Below are 13,468 nucleotides of genomic sequence, written 5' to 3'. Positions count from 1 at the left end.
TGCACAGTCCTTCAGTTCTTGGGACCCCACTTCTCCCCAGCACCTTGAACTCCCTGAAAATCCCTGCTATTGAACTGTAATCCTGTTTTGATGTGTTTCTGCAATGCTGCCTGCAGTGACACTGGAAGGAACCCTCAGGATTCATCCATGTCCTGGTCACAAGCCATGCCTACAAATCCAGCAGGGAGGTGCAAAGGTGCGGCCGTTAAGTGGGTTGGGATCACACGCTGCTTCCTCAGTGGGGGTTGGGTTTGGGTTAGGAGAATGGGTGGTGGACCACCCTTTCCCTGTTTCCACACATGTCTCCTGGTAGCCTGGTCTGGCCTGGAAACAAGTGGACACCATCAGGGCCACAGAACTCCATCACAGCCAGAGCTGGGGGCCTGGTCCACCACCCGAAGCTGGTGGGGGTTCTGTTGGACAAAGATAGTGAAGGTGAGCTGTTACCCTTTTGGATCCTGGCTCTTGGAGTGTTGCTCTCTACAACTGAGGCAGGGCCTCAGCACCGTGTGGCACGGCAGCTACAGGCTGCTGAACAGAAGGCTCAGCGGGGGGGGGGGGGGGGTCAAGGCAGCACAGAGAACTGTGGGTAGCAGTCCTCCCTCCACCTGGGACCTCTACACCTCACGATGCAACACTTTAAAAATGGGATGCTGTTTTTGTTGTCTGCCCCTAAAGCCACTAAATAAATAGTACTTTAAAAACAGGACATGGACAGAGCAGCCACTCACTACCGCTCAGAAGTGAGGACACCCTCTTCTTCAGTGGTGTCCTTTATTTGGACTACCTTCTACTTTGGAGATTCATACTGAAGACATCAAATATATCAAACAAGATACATGGAGTCATGGAGTAGAGCCAAGAATTGTTAAGAACTGGAACAGGTTTGATATTCTAGCTCCTCAAAGTGGCCTCCCTCTGCTCGTCCTTCTCTCAGGGAGCTTCATGATGTCATCACCTGAAAAGGTTCCCCTCTCAGGTTCACCTTGTCAGGTTCCTTGGTGGAACTTCCTACCTTCTTCCTGGGGTGGAGCATCAGTGGAGCTGAGCAGAAGTCAGGTTTGTCCCCAGCTGACAGCTCCCTTTACCAACTGGTAGAATTCATGTCATGGCAGGAACCAGCAGCTCAGTAGAGAGGAACCACCGTCCATCAGTCCTCTCAGACCTGAAGGTCAGGCGCTGTGGAAAACTGAGAAATCTTTGAACGTGTCCACGAGTGCAGTCGCAAAAACCAGGAGCTGCAACGAAACCGGTGAGAGCCTTCCAGGCTGGGCTAGAAAACCCACCTCAACCTTGTGTGCTCCAGAGGAGAAATCCCAAGCCTGTGTTGTAGCAGCAGGTAGAGCCATCAGTCCACCACCATGAAGCCCCACTTTGTCAAGGACCCTGCACATTGGAGACCTTTGGTTCCACCGCCGTGGCTTTGTGGACACAGAGAAGGAGAAGGGACGGTCTCTCCATGCAGGGATCCATGAGCCACATGGAGGCCTCTCCTCCCCTCTCCTCTCTCCTCTCCTCTCCTCTCTCCTCTCCTCTCCTCTCTCCTCTCCTCTCTCCTGTCTCTTCTCCTCTCCTCTCCTCGTCTCTCTCCTCTATTCTCCTCTCCTCTCTCTCTCCTCTCCTCCTCTCTCTCCTCTCCTCGTCTCTCTCCTCTATTCTCCTCTCCTCTCTCTCTCCTCCTCTCTCTCCTCTCCTCTCTCTCTCTCCTCTATTCTCCTCTCCTTCTCTCTCCTCTCCTCTCTCTCCTCTCCTCTCTCTCTCCTCTCCTCTCTCCTCTCCTCTCCTCTCTCTCCTCTCCTGTCCTCTCCTGTCCTCTCCTCTCTCTAGAGCCCAAATCAGGTCAAACCAGAACAGGTGTGGGAAGGCCTCTGTCAAGGTCAAAGGTCACTGGAGACCGTCCTCTCAGTGTCTACATTCAAAAACCCCAACTTCAGCAACTCTGTCCCTCAACCTAAACCAACACTGCTGATTCAGGAGCCCTCCAGCTCCTGGGCCCTGGTACATAGAGAGTTGAAACTCACAGGACCTGGTCCTAGTGGGGCCGAGACCACGTGGACAGGTTTTGGTGGATGGAGCCCCAAGGGTTCACTGAACAAGCCCATTCAGCACCAACACCTCCAGATGGTGTGAGGCTGGACAGGTCTAAGGGCCTGGGTCTTTACTGCACTGTAAAAAAAAGGGTCAAAAGTCTGGCAGCAGCGTTTCCAGACGGTACCGTCCAATTACAGTCATGAACTGTTCCACAAAATTCCATGGAAGAAACTGTAAAAATACCCAGCAGCTTTCCCAGTCCAAACTGATGAAATTACAGTCCATTTTGTGTTGAGAAATGTGCTTTCAACTGCAGGAAAACAGGCCCATCATGGAAAACACATGAAGAACAAGGACCTTTCAGGTTCTTCTCTCAGTTCAGGGCTCTTACTGGTTCATTTATGAAACAAACCAGTCTATGAGCAGGAATTTCCCATTAGAAAAGTTCATTTGACAGTGGAAAAGCAAGCGGAGTCCATCAAAATAGCCCAGTTTAAGGTCCGTCACTGTCAAGTGAAGCTACTGAGTTGTTACTTTCTGAAACTGAGCCAACTTTCTACAGTGATTTCCTGTCAGATTCTGGTTTCTCCAAGTATAAAAACTACAACAATGTATCAACACAGAATCTGTGCTTTGAACAATAGAGGATTTCTGCATCTTGCCAGTATTAGTCCATCACTTTAGAGGACTGGAAGGGTCAAACATTCATTGGACAATGGAAAACCAAGCATCGTCCATCAAAATCCATGAACAACAGCTCCATTCAAACAGAAGCTCTGGAATTGGAGTGTGTTAAAGTGAAGTTCTGGAATGTTCCACTTCATCTACAGGGATTTCCCATTAAAGAACAGGTTTTACTACGTTCAGTGTTCCAACATGAACCTTCAAGGAAACACAAAGGTCTGTAAATGTGTGGCATTGAACACACTCGTTTCAGTGAATTGTGAACAAACATTTCTTGTTAAAAATGTTGAAAAAGCAGCAGAGTGTCAGAACAGGAAGTGACGCCACATTCAAGGCAACCTGGCAAAGTAGGAATGCAGCATTGTTTTATACAACTGTCCGATGAAGTGTTGGACTGCCAAAACAGTGGTTTTGATGTGGAACAAAGGAACTGATGTAGAGATACTTGAAGGAAAGGTTCAGTATTTGAACTCTGGGCCCAAGCGTCATGTTGTCAGGGACTTTCTCCATTCTTAGAAACCACAGCTTTGCTCGGTCCCTGCTCCGCCTGTCCAGCAACACCAGGAAGGCCTAAAACTCTCCTCCAAGGGCAGAAGGTCTTTGAAAACTAAGACTCAACTCAACTTTATTCATAAAGCACTTTAAAAACAACCACAGCTGAAAACAAAGTGCTGTACATAAATAGTCATAAAACATAATAATCAAGTGAAGAACAATAAAAATACTAAAACAGGAGCAAAGTCTCATGCTGGGTCAAAAGCCAAGGAATAAATATAGGTTTTAAGATTAGTTTTAAAAATGGACAGTGAAGAAGCCTGTCTGAGGTGCAAAGGCAGATCGTTCCATCATTTGGGAGCAGCAACAGAAAAGGCTCTGTCCCCTCTGAGCTTCCGCTTAGACCTCGGTATCTCCAGGAGCAGCTGGTCAGCTGACCTGAGGCACCGAGCAGGAGCACGAGGGTGAAGCAGCTCAGAGAGGTAAGGGGGGCCAGACCATTTAAGGATTTAAAAACAAATAAAAGAATCTTAAAATGAACCCTGAAGTGCACAGGCAGCCAGTGGAGGGAGGCCAGAACGATGGGCTCCTTCTTCCTGCTCCGGTTAAAAGTCGAGCAGCAGCATTTTGTACCAACTGGAGACGTGAGAGGGAGGACTGGCTGATTCCAAAGTAAAGAGCACTGCAATCATCAAGCCGAGACGTGATGAAGGCATGAATCACAGTCTCAAAATGCTCTCCTGCAAGAAAGGGCTTCACTTTTGCTAACAGCCTCAGATGAAAGAAGCTGGACTTCACCACTGCACCTATTTGACGATCTAGTTTGAAATCCCTGTCCATCTTAAACCCAAGTTTGAAACAGTTGGCTTCACATACAGAGCCAAGGGGCCCAAGTCAATAGGGGGAGGTTCACAGGAGCCACTGGGACCAAACACCATCACTTCAGTTTTCTTCTCGTTAAAATTGAAAAAGTTTAGGGCCATCCAGGCTTTAATGTCATCAAGACATAACAGAAGTGGCTTGATTGAGAGAGCATCTTTCTTCTTTAGTGGCACATCTATCTGACTGTCACCAGCATAGCAGTGAAAAGAGATGCCATGCTGATGAGAATGGAGCCCAGAGGAAGTACATACAATGAAAAAAGGAGAGGCCCTAAAATTGAGCCCTGTGGAACCCCAAATGACTGAGGAGCAGGGGAAGATTCAGAACCAGCAAAGCTTACACACAGAGTTCTGTCTGTCAGATAGGACCTAAACCACCGCAGAGCACTACCACAAATGCCCACTAGGTACTGCAACCGAGATAATAAAATATTGTGATCCACTGTATCAAAGGCAGCAGTTTGGTCCAGCAGGACAAGAATCACATCATCTCCACAGTCGTTTGCCAGGAGGATGTCATTGAAGACCCTAAGCAGTGCTGACTCTGTGCTATGCAGAGTCTTAAAACCTGACTGGAAAACCTCCAGAATATCATGCTCATCCAGAAAAGACTTCAGTTGAGCAGACACAACTTTCTCCAAGACCTTAGAAATAAAAGGCAACTTAGAGATGGGCCTAAAGTTAGCCAATACAGTGCTGTCAAGGCCAGGTTTCGTAAGCAGTGGTTGCACTACTGCATGTTTAAAACTAATGGGGACAACACCAGAAGACAGACTGCTGTTACTAACACCCAGAACTGACTGCCCCATACTGGGGAAAACCTCTTTTAAAAATGAGGAGGGACAGAATCATGAGGGGAACCTGATGGCTTCATGTGGCCAACCACATCTTTAAAAATGACAAAGTCACAGGCTCAAACTTATCGAACACAGCCGGGCAACGGACAGAAGCAGAGGGGTCAGCGGCAGGAGCTGAGATGAGAGCCCTCCTGATAACAACCTTGTCAATGAAAAAGTGCAGGAAGTCATTGCACATTTCAGTGGGTGCTTCCAGGCAGACAGGCTGTGGGGCATTCAGAGCAGAGTCAATGGTTTTAAATAGCACACGTGGGTTGTGGCGATCAGACACAATAATGTCTGACAAGTGTCCTCTCTTAGCCTCTTTAACAGTCTAAGACTGATGGTTGTTCAGTCACGACACTCAGGGCTACCACACCAGTGTCAGTGTGTTCTCTTGGAAAGCCAAGCCTTCTGTCAACAGTTGTGTGCTTCTGGAGAGGAACAGAGACACCAACACTACCTTCTTAGCTGCTGTTTGGTCCACAGGAACCTGCATTGTTTGTTGTTGTGGGAAATCATGTCCTAAAATGCCAGTTTGTTGTTTTTGAGATAACCTTTGACAACATTTGGACATGGAAGTGGGCAGGCAGACAAAAAGTGCCACAGCTGATGCCTTCCAGGAGGTGCAGAGATACCTGGCAGAGGGCAGTACTTCCAGGGCCCAGGATCCAGTGAGTTACTGGGCCAACCAAAAGACAATCTGTCCAAACCTCTACCAGCTGTCCCTACAATTTCTTTGCACTCCAGCCTCATCTGTGCCGTGTTTTCGACAGCTGGAGAAGTTTTATCAAAAAAACGTAACAGACTTAATTTTAAAATGTCAGAAAAACGAATTTTTTGAAATAAAAATTTGTAAAAGTCCTCAAGCGTCCTCATTACCAACATTTTCACTTAGATTTTCACATTAAGATACATCTTCACATTGTTTAAAGACATGGAATGATCCAATATGAACGCAAAGACTTCAATGACATTATTGTGTACACCAGGTCATCAAATCAGTGTCAGGTCAGTCTGTCAAGCCTGCAGGGAAGTTTAAAGTCCAGCAGGTGTCAGTATTCAGTGACACAGTATCAACACAGTGTGTCATTGTGTCGACACGCTTCATGACGCTTCATGACGCTTCATGACGCCTCATCCACCCATCACCAGTGTGGAGCGTTTGCTTGGTGAATTTAAAATGAAGACATTTGAATCAACTTGATGTCGTCCATAGTCCACTGATGCAGCGGTCATGTTCTCAATGTGTGTCACAAAGTGCATCTGTTGCTGTTGGCTGTTTAGTTGGAAACAAGAGTTTGAAAACAGCACACCAATTTGTTTCCTGATGTCGCAGAGGATTATGGGGAATGTAGTCTGATAGTGTGTGCTAGTCTGCAGGCATTCAATGAAGTGTCATCTAATTCAAAGGACTATGATGATGATGTATTGTTTCATAGTGTGTGGCTAATTTGGCTAATGCTTGACAACACCAACAATAATAATAACAATAACAATCATAATCATAACAATAATAATAACAATTACAATAATAATTATAATCCTAATAATAATAATAATCATAACAATAATCAGAATCATAATAACAATAATAATAACAATAATAGCAATAATAATAATAATGATAATAACAATAATCATCATCATCATCATCATCATAATCATAATAACAATAATAACAATAATAATAATAATAACAACAATCATAATCATAATAATATAGATCACAAAGTAGCTTAGACCAGGCCAAGCCTTATGTAGTGATCCTGGAAACATTGTTTCATGGATTTCTGATGATCATTCTGTCCATATTGCATGACTAGCCTCCTCCTTCATAGTCAAACTTGAATGCGATGGTGCGAATGTGTAAATTATAAATAGAAAAGTATTGTTTACAAGTAAATTGGGCTCTGCATAATTAGCATAATTTTGCTCATGTTGAAGGGAAATGTAAATTATTCTTGGAACTGAAATATACCCTTTTATTTCCTTGTCCATCCTAGGACTCTTACCTGCTCCAAATTGGTCCCTTCAAAATAAATGGTCAAACCAAGAGGAATACCACTTGTGTATTCTTGAGCCCTTTCAAGTAGGGACGATTCATCAGAAAACTGGACAGTGGGGCTCCCCTGGCGATGACTGGTCTGCTGTCTCCCCGTCCCGGCTGAAAATCCAGTCTGTGTCAGTTTCAGGGACCTCTCTTCCTGCACTGCTTTACTGGGGAGCGCAGCCTGCTGACAAATGACTTGGTCGTAACTTTATTCTTTGAAACCCTCTGAAGATCTGGAATCTTATTAAACAATTGCTTGGAATGTCAGATGTGTCAATCCACACACCTGTATCATAGAACCATTTGTTCAAGCCAGCGATGATGGACAGTGTGCTTCTGGAATGGAGGAAGAGAGGACTCTGTTCCACTGGAGAAGATGGTTGATAACAAATCTGCTTCATTCCTTCAGCTCCAATCTGAACACCTCCTTCCTCAGACACACTTTGGCATCATTGTGTGCGAGGATATTCCAGAGTTCACCATTAAACCAAAGAGCAACATCTTTGAAGATTTACTTCTCTCACGTGGAACTCCCAACATTTGATTTCTCGCTTGGTCACTGCCTTTGATTCCAGTAGACGCCAGTCCTCTCAGGGAGGCCTGGGCCAAAGAACTGGACGTCCCAGTGTCAGAGGCACTGTGGGAGGAAAGCCTGGTCAGTGTACAGGAATGTTCCATCGATTCGAGATACAGACTGATTCAATTCAAAGTCTTGCGTATACTTCATTTTTCCAAAATTGGGCTTAGTCAGATATTTGGATCTGTTTCTCCCACGTATGATGGATGTCGTAGTGCTGAAGGATCGATGGCACACTTCTTCTGGCACTGTCCTGTTCTCAGTAACTTCTGGTGGGATATATTGGATTGGTTTTCCAAACAAGACTGGAACTTTGCTGTATTTGGTTGCTCTGACAGGACGAGGACTCTTCCTCCTTTTCAAAAACAGGCTCTACAAGCAGGCATGGTTGCAGCTAAAGAATTCAAATTATTAAACTGGAGGGCTCCATGTTTCAAGAGGTGGCTTCAGGAAATGCTTTCTGTTGCTGAGATTGATAGGAAGTGTTTTTCTGTTGTCTTATGTATTATCTGTTCATGATACTTTGAACTCATGTGTACTTATAAGTCAAGCATATACATGATACAAGTTCACGTGGATCTAATAGTGAAAAGGTGGCACAAATCTTTGATAGATTCTTTGAGGGCACACGTTTTGAATTCATATCTTTGCTTCTGGGGGGACCTGAAACAACATTTTCAGATGGGGGTCGTGGCCAATTACACATCATTTTTGGTGTCCTTGTCATGGAATGGTTTGAGAACCCCTGACAGAAAGTTTTTTCAGAAAACAGGATTTAGAAGCCTTTTTTTTTAGAATCGGCTTCAGCTGTAAAAGGGTTAGTTATGTTTCATTTCAAGAGCCACACACCATTCCTGCGATGTCAGGAAGTCTTGGAAAGGTGGTGAATATTTCAGAGGACTTCACTGGATTGTGAACCATTGCTTGGCGATGGGTGAAGGTCTGTTTCATCTTCTCCTTCATGATTACCTCATCAGTTGTATGCTTCATCAGTGTAGCAACCCTTGGATCCCCAAAGAGAGTCTCGACTGATGCCTAAGGCGTCTTTTATTTTAGTGAGAGCAGCGTCGTCACGTTCACCAGAGCACCGTGAAAACTGTGTCAGAGTATACAAAACATAAAACAAACAAGTCACCATACAGTCTTCACAGTATGTTACGTTCCTTGCGGCAACACAAGGAATAACACAAACAGCCAAGTGGAAAATTATCAGTGCAAGAATTATTTATTTCACAAAGGGGTGATCAAAAGTACAAGAGCTGTGTACAAAGTGGGAGGGAAGGTAGGCCGTGAGGGGATTGTGCCAAACAAATTAACTTAACATATCAAAACAAGGCCTAACTGAAATCTTCCTGACACAAGAAACACAAGTAGCAAAAGGCCTGCCCGTCTAACTCATCAAGGTTGTCAAAAACGTACAAGGATGGCACCAACCCATAAACTAGTGTGGTATACAAAAGAAGACTACGTGATGTAAGGTGTGGGGTACCCCAATCTAACCTCAACCGACCACCTCCCACTTCCAAATAAGTTGATCTTACAAAGTGGTTTCTCAGAGTATGTTGCTCAGCAGGCCGCCAGAGAGAGAGAGAGACCCAGAACAAAGCAGGGGAGTGGCTGATAAAGAGGCCTCCCTGGAACCAGCCAGGTGGAGGGGCAACCAGGCTCCAATCAACTCTTCTCCCAGATGTCAGGTGGGAGGGCAGAACAGGAAGCAGCCAGCGTCCTCCTGGATCTTTCCTAAGAGCAGGAGAGGGAGGAGGGAAACAAAGAGAGGGAGAAACCATGCAGGGGCTCACCTGAGCCAGCTCTACATGTCACACATGGAACACAGTACAATCTTCATAATTTTGTCCATAATATAACAACATCAACCAAACATTCCTTCAAACAAAGTGTTCCATGCACACTGATCCAAACTCACAATGTTGCAATAATACAATGTTTCAAGATAAACAAACATACCTCACTGCGCTCACCAAGGATGCTTCAATACTTTTAATCTTTTCTTCTGTTTAAACAGGCGTCAATGTTCTTTTCTGTGCAAATGAAGCAGAAGTTACGCTGGAGCCTGGAGATCAAACCTTTGTGGCCCAGGCTCAAACAAAGCAGCCTCCTCATTACCAACTCCTGTTGGGTTACCTTTACCTGTCTCTCCCTCTTGTGGAGCTACGGTGTCACTCAGAGGACAAAATTCAATCCCCCAAATCCATACAACAGTCCTACACATACAGGAGTCACTCACAACTTCACCTACCAACTATTTTAAAACACACACACAAAAATAGAAGCATTAATTAATAACTTTGAGAGTTTATATTTGTTAATAAAACGGAATGTAAACAATACACATTTAGAATATTTCACTGAGATGAAACAAACACATGCAAGGACTAGTGTGGTCCTTTACAATCAGTGCGATGGCCTCATGACACTGGGTTTCTGTGGTTAGCTGCTTTTCCTCGCTGAAAGGGGTTCTGTCGCCAGCATCTGGACCACCTGGAAGTGTTGGAACCACACATACTGCTGCGACACTTTCCAGTTGCAGGATGCATCTAGATGTTTGCCCAAGACCCAAACTAGTGAAAACATAAGATCTACAATCTCACAGCATTGTGAGCTTGTAGATCAGCCAATGTCACTACTTTTTTAACACTTATTTTCTAATTTATGGAATTTTTTTGGGTTTATATTGTTTATAAATGAAATTACTTAAATCACAGCAGAGCCCCAGTCTTATTTGTCACCACTGGAGCAAAAAAGCATTCTTTGCACTGTTCACATAATAACTTTTTCTTCTTTTATTTTCTCCTTAAAATGAAAAAACACGCACCCTTCTTGAAGAACTGCTAAAATCAAGGTCAAAGGGTCTGACATCTGCAGTGCTGAACTAGGAGTCAAAGGCTCTGACATCTGCAGTGCTGAACTAGGAGTCAAAGGCTCTGACATCTGCAGTGCTGAACTAGGAGTCAAAGGCTCTGACATCTGCAGTGCTGAACTAGGAGTCAAAGGCTCTGACATCTGCAGTGCTGAACTAGGAGTCAAAGGCTATGACATCTGCAGTGCTGAACTAGGAGTCAAAGGCTCTGACATCTGCAGTGCTGAACTAGGAGTCAAAGGCTATGACATCTGCAGTGCTGAACTAGGAGTCAAAGGCTCTGACATCTGCAGTGCTGAACTAGGAGTCAAAGGCTCTGACATCTGCAGTGCTGAACTAGGAGTCAAAGGCTCTGACATCTGCAGTGCTGAACTAGGAGTCAAAGGCTCTGACATCTGCAGTGCTGAACTAGGAGTCAAAGGCTCTGACATCTGCAGTGCTGAACTAGGAGTCAAAGGCTCTGACATCTGCAGTGCTGAACTAGGAGTCAAAGGCTCTGACATCTGCAGTGCTGAACTAGGAGTCAAAGGCTATGACATCTGCAGTGCTGAACTAGGAGTCAAAGGCTCTGACATCTGCAGTGCTGAACTAGGAGTCAAAGGCTATGACATCTGCAGTGCTGAACTAGGAGTCAAAGGCTCTGACATCTGCAGTGCTGAACTAGGAGTCAAAGGCTCTGACATCTGCAGTGCTGAACTAGGAGTCAAAGGCTCTGACATCTGCAGTGCTGAACTAGGAGTCAAAGGCTCTGACATCTGCAGTGCTGAACTAGGAGTCAAAGGCTCTGACATCTGCAGTGCTGAACTAGGAGTCAAAGGCTCTGACATCTGCAGTGCTGAACTAGGAGTCAAAGGCTCTGACATCTGCAGTGCTGAACTAGGAGTCAAAGGCTCTGACATCTGCAGTGCTGAACTAGGAGTCAAAGGCTCTGACATCTGCAGTGCTGAACTAGGAGAAAGCTCAGAATCCAGAAATGTTCAATAATATGTTGTTTACAATGCACTCAACAGTCCTATTTTGAGCAATTACAGACTTGTTTTATCTACTTACATGGCCCAAATTGCCCTGGGGGTCTGCCAGATAAGGGAACAAGGCAGTGATGCCCATTGCACATTCCTCTTTGACACGCCTTGAAGGACTTGCCCTACAGGGTACACACACACACACACACACACACACACACACACACACACACACACACACACACACACACACACACAAGATACAAACAAAAGTATTGTTTCCTGATGCCTTCTGCAAAAAAAGGCTCTTGGTCTGCACCAATTAAAACAAAAAGTGTACATTGGGTGCTCATGTTCATCATGCCGTCATACCCATGTTCACTGGCCATGTGTGCCACCAGTATCTTCACCATGTCACGTCTCCGAGAATCTGTCAGACTTTTTGTCTGAGCATGCTCATTCATGATCCTCTCCCCTCCAGGTTTCTCCTTCAGAATCCTTTCAATCATCGAAGTGGGAGAAGGTAAACGACTATTCTGTCAATCTCAGGTTGCAACACGAAGGGGGCTGAGTCAAAATGACAATATGAAGGCACGAGAATAAGTGAGTGGCCACCATCCCCCCTTTACTTCAAAACTGTACATGGGCTTTTCCCCCTTATCAGAATCAGCATCTCGATTTCAAACAGTCATCAAGGCTCACCTGAGCGAGACGAGTCTGGTCAGCTCTGTTACTTCGGGCAGGACTTGGCTGCAAAATGATGACGTCATCAGAGTCCCCCTCGTTTTCCACACTGGAGCTGACAAAGGAGCTTCTGGAGCTGGCAATGGAGTGGCTTGAGGGGCTTGCTGAATCTAGCAGTCCAGGTGTGATACTATCAGCAAGAGGGGATCATTTGCTACACGTAGAATGGAAAAAGATTGTGTTCGATGAGGATGGATCCATGTTGCATTACATTGGGTGTTTTGAAACAAAGAGCATTTTGAAGTGCAAAAATACTTCACATTCTAGGTTAGCAAGGACTGTGTGCATTATATGACTCCGAGTAATAAGTGCCACACCTTCAGGATGTGAGCCTTGAGGTAAACGCACCTCAAGCACACCCAGGTGTGGTTTATTCACAAGAAACGTAAACGCCTACTCATCAACCTCAGTGTTCAGATCGTCATAGACTTTTAAATCCAAGATTGGAATTGCAAATTTCTTGGAAACTGCAGACAAAACAAGATTGCACAACATTGATGAATCTGACTGCAATGTATTTATTTTATTATTATTAAAGGCCATGCATCTGTGTCACTATAATTCAAACCACTTTAACCATTAACCCATTTTGGGCGGGAACACCTCTTGGTGTTTTAAGCATTATAGCGTCATGCTTTAACTGTTGAAAAATAGAAGATCTACAAGCGCAAAGTCTGCCCCCGAGTAGTGCACTATGAGCTTGCAGATCTGATATTTTTTCAAGAATCTTGAAAAGGTGCCTAAAATCTTTCACAGTCAACATTTGTAACACAAATCTTTGCTTCTGTCCCTGAAACAACAGATATTCAGATGGGGGTCTGCGGCCAAAGACATATAATTTTGGGGGATCCCTGACATGAAATATTGAGCGCCACTGATACAAAAACATAAGACTTTTTTGTTGTTCTTTTCAGAAAACTGTTTGAATATCAATATTAGCAGATATACAAGCTTGTAGTGCACCACTGAGTGCTGTTTTGTGAGCTCGTACAACTGCCATTTTTGAAAAAGCATTAAAATTTGTGCAAATATTTGTCTAAATATAATTTTTTAAAGCAAACATTTTCAACTCAAATCTTTCTCAGGGCCCCTGGAACAACATATTTATAGATGGGAGCTGCAGTCAAAATACACTATTTGGTAGATGACAATTCTATTCCATGTGCAATTTGTTTCACTCACCACACTCCAAAAATGAATTGAAGGTCAGTTGCCCTTCATAGCAAATGGACTTCTGCCTGTGGAGACACTTCACCCTGACAGCTTGCATCCTTTGAGGCAAATAAAGAGATACAATATAACACAAGTGGACTCTTGGTTGTGCAAT

The 13,468-nt window shown here is 44.6% G+C and overlaps 2 long non-coding RNA genes across 2 annotated transcripts; both read right to left on the bottom strand.

The window, feature by feature from the left end:
- Positions 1-206: 206 nt before the first annotated feature.
- Positions 207-8,602, bottom strand: LOC147260848 (uncharacterized). Its single transcript, XR_015116007.1, has 4 exons — positions 8,527-8,602; positions 7,267-7,617; positions 6,943-7,161; positions 207-413 (listed from the first exon to the last, which is right to left on the bottom strand). It is a non-coding gene; the product is annotated as an uncharacterized LOC147260848 (long non-coding RNA).
- Positions 8,603-11,389: 2,787 nt separating this feature from the next.
- On the bottom strand, positions 11,390-12,264 carry LOC147260847 (uncharacterized). The gene is made up of 3 exons (XR_015116006.1): positions 12,100-12,264; positions 11,770-11,964; positions 11,390-11,579 (listed from the first exon to the last, which is right to left on the bottom strand). It is a non-coding gene; the product is annotated as an uncharacterized LOC147260847 (long non-coding RNA).
- Between the last annotated feature and the right edge of the window lie 1,204 nt (positions 12,265-13,468).

This window comes from Aulostomus chinensis, chromosome 5 (assembly GCF_037954235.1).
Source record: "Aulostomus chinensis isolate RoL2024-O1b breed Wild chromosome 5, RoL_Achi_v1.0, whole genome shotgun sequence".
Lineage (NCBI taxonomy): Eukaryota > Metazoa > Chordata > Actinopteri > Syngnathiformes > Aulostomidae > Aulostomus > Aulostomus chinensis.
This window is presented reverse-complemented; position numbering and strand designations above follow the sequence as displayed.